Source organism: Lepeophtheirus salmonis, chromosome 6 (genome assembly GCF_016086655.4).
Source record: "Lepeophtheirus salmonis chromosome 6, UVic_Lsal_1.4, whole genome shotgun sequence".
Lineage (NCBI taxonomy): Eukaryota > Metazoa > Arthropoda > Copepoda > Siphonostomatoida > Caligidae > Lepeophtheirus > Lepeophtheirus salmonis.
The window spans coordinates 33270645-33279287 of record NC_052136.2 but is presented as its reverse complement, the minus strand read 5'-3'; the positions used below and the strand labels follow the sequence as shown (position 1 = coordinate 33279287).

Genomic DNA, 8643 nt, shown 5'->3' with positions numbered 1-8643 from the left:
CTACAAATTCATTCCCGTAATGTCAGAATGTCCTTTGCATCATTCTAGATGTATATTTTTCTCACTCATTCCTTTGATGATGGTTTCTTGACATTTTAATACTTCTTAACCAGTAGTAAGTGGATTAAAGATTGCAGCAATTGCTGATTGGGAGTCCTATCAGATTATTACATTGTTCAGTGTTTTTTCGTACTTGAGAAGAGCTTCTAAATCTTGTGTTATAGCAAAAATATCTGCTTGAAACACAGAAGCCTCTTTATTGAATGAAACCATTGAATGAAAAATTGATGCATCGCCTTTGGTGATGGGCCATCAATCCCCAGTGTTTTCATCTCCGTCTTTAGACCTGTCCGTTTAGATGATCTTATTCTGACTATTATCTATCCAAATGCGATTACTTTTTATGGAGTCACTTGGTTGATCCATTCCGACTTGTATGAGTATTTTATCACTATGGAACCGATGCCCACGACGTTTTACCAATTCCATCCTAGGTATCACATAAGAAATGCTTTGTTCTCCATCTTGATTTCGTTGTCTGTTCCATAATGTATATGTCCAGAGGAGCAATACCCAAAACTCCCTCCATTCCCGTGGGTTGGTGTCGATCAGATGTATGAGTAATTGCAATGAGTGCTTTCCTTTGAATTGTGTTTAATATATTCCTTGCACTTTTCTTTGTAATGATTACATGTCCCAATACTAGACACCCATAGGAGATGATAGTTCTGATCATACCTTCATTCAACCAGATAACCTTGTCTGATGTCAGTCCCTATTTATGCCTTATGATCGCCTTGCCAATATTCCATATCCGAGAACACTTGGAGGCTTTTTTCTTTTCAAATGCTCTGTCCAGGTGAGTCTTTGATCAAAAGTCGCACCTAGGTACATCAAATGTGTGGCATATTCCATCACTTTGCCATCCATTTCTAACTGTGGAAAGTATTTAGATCTAAGTTTATAAGGTTTCGAAAAGACTAAAGCGCTTGATTTTGATGGGTTAAAGGTAAGACAATTTTCTTTTCCCCATTCAATGACAGTATTGATTGCCCTTTGTATTGCATTGACAAGGGTGTGGGGATGTTTTCCACTAATTAAAAGGAGGATGTCGTCAGCGTAGCCAACGACCTTGATTGCTCCTATTTTAAATTTATTAACTAAACTATCCATAAACCTATTTCAAACGACCAGCAATAGAACACCCCCTAGTGTGTTCTCCGACGGGTTGGATTGACAAAAAACTTCTTCACCATTAAGCTTGGATGTGACCGTACGGGTACTTAGTAAATTTTTGTAGCAGGATCTGATATTCTCTGGAATACCGAGCTTTTCCATTGCTACATCAGCTGAATGAAATTGTATATAATCAAATGCACCTGTGCAATCAAACTGACTACAATTGTGCATTGTTGTTGATAACTGAGATGGTTCTTTGTTGATAGACGAAACCTTAGAAAAATTCGTCTATCAACAACCATGCAACCAACTTTTTTTCTTTCTTGAGTGGATTTTACACTGGCATGTTGTGAGTGGATTGTTGGAATAACTTCTTCAACTTCCCAGTGTAAAATCCACTCAAGAAAGAAAAAAAGTGGGAAAGAGTGATCGATCTGAAGGATTTGGCCAGACTATAATCTTTTTTACCTGGTTATGGCAGAAAACTTACTTCATTTCTCTCCAGCATCTGGATGTATAACTAGTGATGAGATGACTTTATAAAGTTCTGAGATATAGGTGACGATGCTGTCCCCAAGTTGTTGCAGTACAACTGGGTTCAGTTCATCAGGTCCCGAGGTTTTGTATGAGCCAAAAGGGTTAAAGGATTCCTCGACCTTGTTGCTAGAAAAAAAAAATGGTCAGATTAAGCTATATTTTATACAACTCAATAATGATAGCTAAGCTTATCTTCTCCGTTGCCGCAGACGTGATTTTTGCTTTTTTTAATGTATGAGGTCCCTGATCCAGAAATTGTCTAAGTGTTCTAAATCATATTTTATACAACTCCACAAATAGTACAAATGAATAATTTACTATTTTCCTAAATATTTATGAAAAAAAATATTTTATTCTTATAAAACTTAATTGTTTAAGCCTCCGAGACAAATGAGTAGTAGTATGGAAGGTTTTATGACTCACTTTCCATAACAACAAACGTTATGCTGATTCCTCAAATTGGTTTGCAAGCTATCCTTACACAAAGAAAGAGATTGAGTCGTATTTTGTTTTTTTTTAGAAATATGTGCATAAATTTGCAAAAAAAATATATACATACATAATATATGTATGTAAACAAGATAAAAATTATATGGATCCTATTCATAAAAATGATGACGTATAATTTTTTGCATAATAATTAAAAGGATTTAAAAAGTCACTGATATCAAAGACGTGTACATAAAAGTTAATTTAAATATAAATTAAATCATCCACCACTAAAAACTATTCTAAAAGTTAAAAACTATACGCACTGCCAGTATGTAAAGAAAAAGAAACCGAAAAATGGCATGGTAACTCTGACAAGATGATGATCCCACTTAGAGTTGTACATTAAAAGCACTGTCAATACAATTAATCACTGGAATTTGAACTCCTGCATGCAGTGGAGCCAAACCAAATGATATACAAAAGTAATTGATGTAACAACTGTTTGAAGTATTTATTAGTTAGTGATTTGAATATATTTTATGAGGTGACTATGACTTGTTTTGCTCTAAATACAGTGTGTTCACTCGGCGCTTTTTCAAAAAAAATTAAATTGTCACTGAGAATTTACTTGAGAATTGTCTTGAATTGTACATATGAGTGTGGAAACAGAGCTCATTTGATGTATCTCCTCCAGTATTAGTCACGGCCTGTATTTGGGCCCAGTAAGGGGATCAAGCCTTGAGGAGATAGTTCCTTGACATGTTGGGCATTGTCTCATTGATGGAGGCAATCAGAGAGTCATTGATGGCATGAAATGTTCAATTTGACATAAATTCAACGTATCCCAAGACGAAATAGTCCATCCGATTAAGAACCGGACTGCTGGGGGGCATATTTTCATTGAATGAAGTCATGGCATTGCACACTCAGACACTTCCGCGACTCGTCTGAGACATGGCAAGGTGCCAAAAGAGCCATGCAAATCTGCCGAACGATCCGGATTGAGATGCCAGTTACAATTGAAACATCTCAATTTGAAATTTCCATGTTTTTTGGACAAAAAATCGTCACAACGCAACGTCGTTCCTCCTTTGTTAATTCAATCTTTTTTATATCAGGAGAAACTGTCGCAGGAAGTTGTCAGGCAGACCAATGTAGACACCGGCACCGTATCAAAAAACCTGCTGACATCATCTCCACCACAAAACACCCGGCCTCAGTGATGAGTATGGGATTTTTTGCATCTTATGTCATCAAGATACTCTTAATTTGGTTCCTGGCCAGCTACAGGCTCACGGCCGCCGACTACATAATCCAGTTGAGGTCTAAGTTGGTTCAAGGTTAGCTTCCCCAGCAACAATGTGGTTCTATCATTTGGGACAGTCTGGACATGGAATTATTGAGGAAGTCATGCTCTGGCTTTAGGTTCCAGGTTGGAGGTCATCGTTAAGAATAATGGATGCCATATTCAGCCATAATAAATGTTTGTAAAAAAAAGTAACAAGTAAAGCATGGTGTAACAACATAAGACTCATGAAATACAGAGCTCTTGTTTAAGTTCGGGGTTCCAAATTGGGAAATAGTTTTGATACACCCAGTACGTGTACTGTTGATAATAAATAGGCAGTTAAATAAATTTTATGTACTGTGATACATACATGTATGTATGTATGTATATATTGACAATCAGATTGATTTATGATCAAAGTAAGAGTTGACTCTCATTTCAAAGAGAGTTCGTTTGAACATGTCATTGGATCTCATCCATAAATAAGCAACGCTTTGCAACGTGTATACTTACATATACCCGTAGAATAAATTGACAGTGAAGTGGTTCTTCACGTAATAAAAAAAAAGAGTAATAATGGATTAAATTCCACTATGAAAAGTAATGCTCATTTGGTACCCTTTACTTTTTCACACAGCGTTTCTAATAAGTAATATGACGAAAAAGGTACAGCGTGATCATTGAAAATAAAGAATGACGTGCCCATTATTTAATAATGAATTCTTCCAATATTTTTTTCTTCCTAATTTATTTATTTATTGGGCGATGACATAGAGATTGTTTACTGTCCAGCACAACTTGTCTACAGATGGACGATAGCAAAATTCAATAGGATTTTAAATGAACATTATGAAATATGAAAAGTCGAGACTCGGAGATTCGATGAACACAATATTTTCTTCATTTTTTCATGATGACTTTTTTTTACATTTATCCATTAATGATTAGATTCAAGGGAGTAAGTATGTATATGAAATAGCGTGCACGTAAAATTGACCTGGAGAAAATAGCCATTAGTAAAATTTCCCGTCATATATTAACAAAATTACAATATCTCTTTAAGACTACGTCAGGGATATCATGCAGGTAAAAAGCAACTACTTCAGAAAGCATTTGGGCCACCCTCAAAATGCTTCAAAATGAACTCCGGTCCCTTGGGTTGATTAAAGCTACGGCAAAGACACCAAACAGGTTAAAACCCACCGACGGTTAATCGGGACGTCTGGTCAACCTTCGATTAACCATATAAAAATTAACATATGTATAATATACGTGGTCCATAATTTATTTAGCAGTATTTAGATTGAAAATATATGCTTTGTGAAGCGGTAGTGGTAGTTTTTAACCTGTTATATGCCTTTACTGTATCTTCAATTAATCAATAGGCCAGGAGATCACATTGAATTATTTGGAGGAGGTCTACATACTATTTGAAGAGGCAGTGGGGGTTTTTTAGCCTCCTTGGTTGCCCTGCCATCGCAAAAAAGAATTTTTCGGCCGAGGTATTTTGATTTTGTTAGTGAATGACCGGAAATTTTTCAATGGCAATTTTCTTATTACTAGAAAAGAATGTTGCGGCGGCACATGACATGTAAAGGACGGCGAAAAAAAATATTTTCTCTTGCGTATATCCTTTTTTTGTGGATTTCATGATTGAAATTGTTATATGATTCATACTATGGACAATGAGCACGCGTGGATAGTACATATGTTGGGTGCTCAATGTAGAGAATTGAGTAAATATTTAATTAACCAATTTTTAAAGAATAGTAAAGAAAAACAAAAAAGTAAATTTTTATAGCTTCTTATAATACATAATAATAATATAACATTTGTCATGTTTCAAATAGTATTATGAAGAGATTCTGCCTGAGGGTACTTTCCTAGATCATAACATCATGAGGAGAGAGGAGATCCCTCACAAATCTTATCTGATAATAATAATGACCCTCACACACTACTGCTTCGACTACTACCAACATCATTTACTCACTACTCGTAAAACCAACCAACCAACCAAATACATAAATGACATGATGGATACGTAGAACCATTAATAATGGACGGAAAAGTGTGTAATACTATGTGTATCATGTGTATATCAAATAACGATAAAAGAAAGTTGAAATATTTTATTTAACAACTTTTAATTGTAATTCTTGATATATTTATTTATAAGGAGGAGTCAAATCAGTCCTGATCTTCACTTATCTATCATGGCGTTACTTTTATAAGATAAAAATTTAAAGTATGTATTTATATTAGCTGTCGATTTTTCTGTTTCTTTTCTCGTAAGCAGTGTTCTGAACATTGAAAGGTTGAGTTAGAATAAGCCAACGTGAAGCTCCGAACAATTCCAAGTAATCATTGAACAATTGTTCCATAGTTGGGAAGAGTTGGCTAAACTACTCACTGATGTCAGGCCTTTTTTTCAGTTTTTTTTCCCCCAAAGGAAAGGTTGCGTGAATCAATACAGCCGTGTAAAAGTAATTACACATTTTGGTAAAAGAATCTTTCTGCTTCATTTCTTATCATCAGTGTTCTGAACATTGATTGATTGAATTAGAATTAATTATTATTAAGCTGCAAACAATTCTTAACCCTTTTTAAATAATGATTTCATAATTGGAAAGAACTGACTAACTAATACCTTATTTTGAGCCTTTTTTTCTGTTTCTTTTCTGAGAAAAGGTCATGATACAATAAAAGTTACAACGTGCTATGAAATATTCATTACTAAACATTATTATATAGTGTTTAGGTATTTTTCGGATATAGCTAATGAAAAACCAAATAATGCAGATCTATCAGCACCTAAAATGTTGACATCCTGTCCGGTCCTGACCTAAATATTATGGACTTATTACATTATACACAAAGCTCAATATAGAGGAGGGGACATTATATGTAATCTACTCGCATTCCGAGCTTTAAGCATTAAAAATAGGGGTCACATGTCATATCTATCATTAAGTTAAACCAGACCCGGTATAAGTAAAGTTATATTATAGGAAAAAATTCGAGATCCAGGACACAAACCGGCTTCAGATACTCTAAATTTTACGGCTCTTCAAACCCCGGCTCTTGTATCCGGATCCGAAGTACTTGGCTATGGTATTGGTAAATTTTCTTTACCAAATATCCAAAGAGACTTTGAGTACTCGAATTTTAACGGATCTTAGAAAGCTTACAATGTTGTTTAACAAAAATAGAACAGGTTTTACGGATCTTCGATAAATTATCTTGATTAATGCTTGGAGTGACGTCCACATAAATAGTTGCATCACGTGGTTATTCTTAGATTACTTTAAGAATAACTCTAATAATAATTAATAATTTACAGTAACAAAATTGGGTTATTCATTGTTTTGACGTTCATAATCACTAAAATTTTAACTTGAATCTGTAATCTATTTAATTTAGGGCCGAACTTTGGGTAAAGTGCTCATAAATTTTGGGACAAGTATCCATCTAATCTTGGTTTCAGATCTAGTTTCCAAATATCGGGTAAACGATATTTAATCAAATATTTACGTCTTAAGATCCGAACCTACCCGGATCTGAAAAAATGTTAATCTTTCTTTTCTTTATACCGACACGAGTACAAAGTACAAAAATATTGGTATCGTGACGACACTTGACTCAATATATATTTGGTTTATTCTTCTAAAAGTGCTAATATTGTTATTTCTAATATAAAACGGAAATAATTGCTCTTGCCATAGCGAATCAAACAGAAATTATTACTAATATATCTTGTAATTGTACATCACATGACCATATCAAAGAAGTTACTTTTCCTTATTGTACATTAGGAAGGTTTGTTTTTCTACTTTTTCGAATTTCAAGAAGGATTAGCTGATAAGAGTTGTCATTGGTGAGAAAATAATCGATACAAAAAGACAAATATTATTAATTAATATCAGAAAACCGCATTAAATGTTAATTTGCATAAAACAATTTTTGCAGGCATTTTTTAAACTACAAAGTTTTGTTTTTTTAAATTCTAAAGCCACCTTATGGAGCCGTAAGAGAGAATTGCGCATAGGAGTTTTGAGGATCCACGTATAGTGTGCATCTGTTTAAAAAAAATATTTTTTCAAAATGTTCTTTCATTTTGTTTCATAAGATTATGTTAGAGAATAACTTTATTAATATTATTTAAAAGTGAGAAAAATATCTATCAAAGTAATTTTATACTAAATAAAGAATAATGTTTTATTTTAATATCTATATAAGCAATGTATGTTTGAACCTATGTTGAAAGTTAGCCATTTTTGAGTGTAAATACTTGGTCTAAGAAATAACAATACAATCGAGTGTGTACCTATAATATGTGTGTATAATTGAATAAACACGCTATGTAAAAACAGACGCTTGGATAAACACATATGAAAAAAGAAAAAAAAAATGGGAAGTACTTTATAAGAAAAAAATGAACGTGACGTTAGACAAGGAGAACATACAATCCGAAAAAAAGAGTCCATCTACATTGTGAGTATGCAAACTCAAGCCTATATTTTAAAAAAGAAGATGAAGACTAATAAAGAAGCATAGTAATTTACTGAAGATAAACAATAAAATCTATCAATTTTTATGTCAAATATTGCCTGGCGAACCCACGTAATTTCATATGCAAGTAAAAAGTAAATAAAAATGAAAATTTCAATTGAACAAATCTTTGTTTTAATACTTGGAGCCAACAAAGAATTCAGAACCTGTATCTACTGCATTTATAGGACCATATTAAATGATTAAATCACGTCTCTCCCAAAAAAAAGTTGACCCATTTGATATTTTTTAATTTGGAGTGTTATGCCATCTCCTTCTACGAAGAAATGACTGACATCGGGCTAAGGAGAGGACAAGAAGTAAAATTTAATATGTCCAATCTCTCTTTTAATTGATGACTCTGAATAGGTTGCATAAGTTATTTGTTGGAAAACAATCAAACATTATAAATTACAAATGAATAAAAACAGCACAATATAATTTAGTGTATATTAGCCCTGACTTTGTAGAAATGATAAGAAAAAAGGAAGATCTGGACGATCCTCCTTTGAGATATTCTTGCTTTAGATGAGATTTAACAACGAGCTAAAGTCCTGAGTCATACAATCATGTTATTTTTTTATTTTATTTTTCATTTTCCTATTATTACACTTTTATTCTTGAAGAGAAAACATATATGTAATATGTAAGTATTT

The 8643-nt window shown here is 33.4% G+C and overlaps 1 long non-coding RNA gene across 1 annotated transcript; it reads right to left on the bottom strand.

Annotated features, from left to right (window-relative positions):
- Positions 1 to 268: 268 nt before the first annotated feature.
- LOC121120895 (uncharacterized) lies at positions 269 to 2617 on the bottom strand. Its single transcript, XR_011780758.1, has 3 exons — positions 2472 to 2617; positions 2140 to 2187; positions 269 to 2041 (listed from the first exon to the last, which is right to left on the bottom strand). It is a non-coding gene; the product is annotated as an uncharacterized lncRNA (long non-coding RNA).
- Positions 2618 to 8643: the final 6026 nt, after the last annotated feature.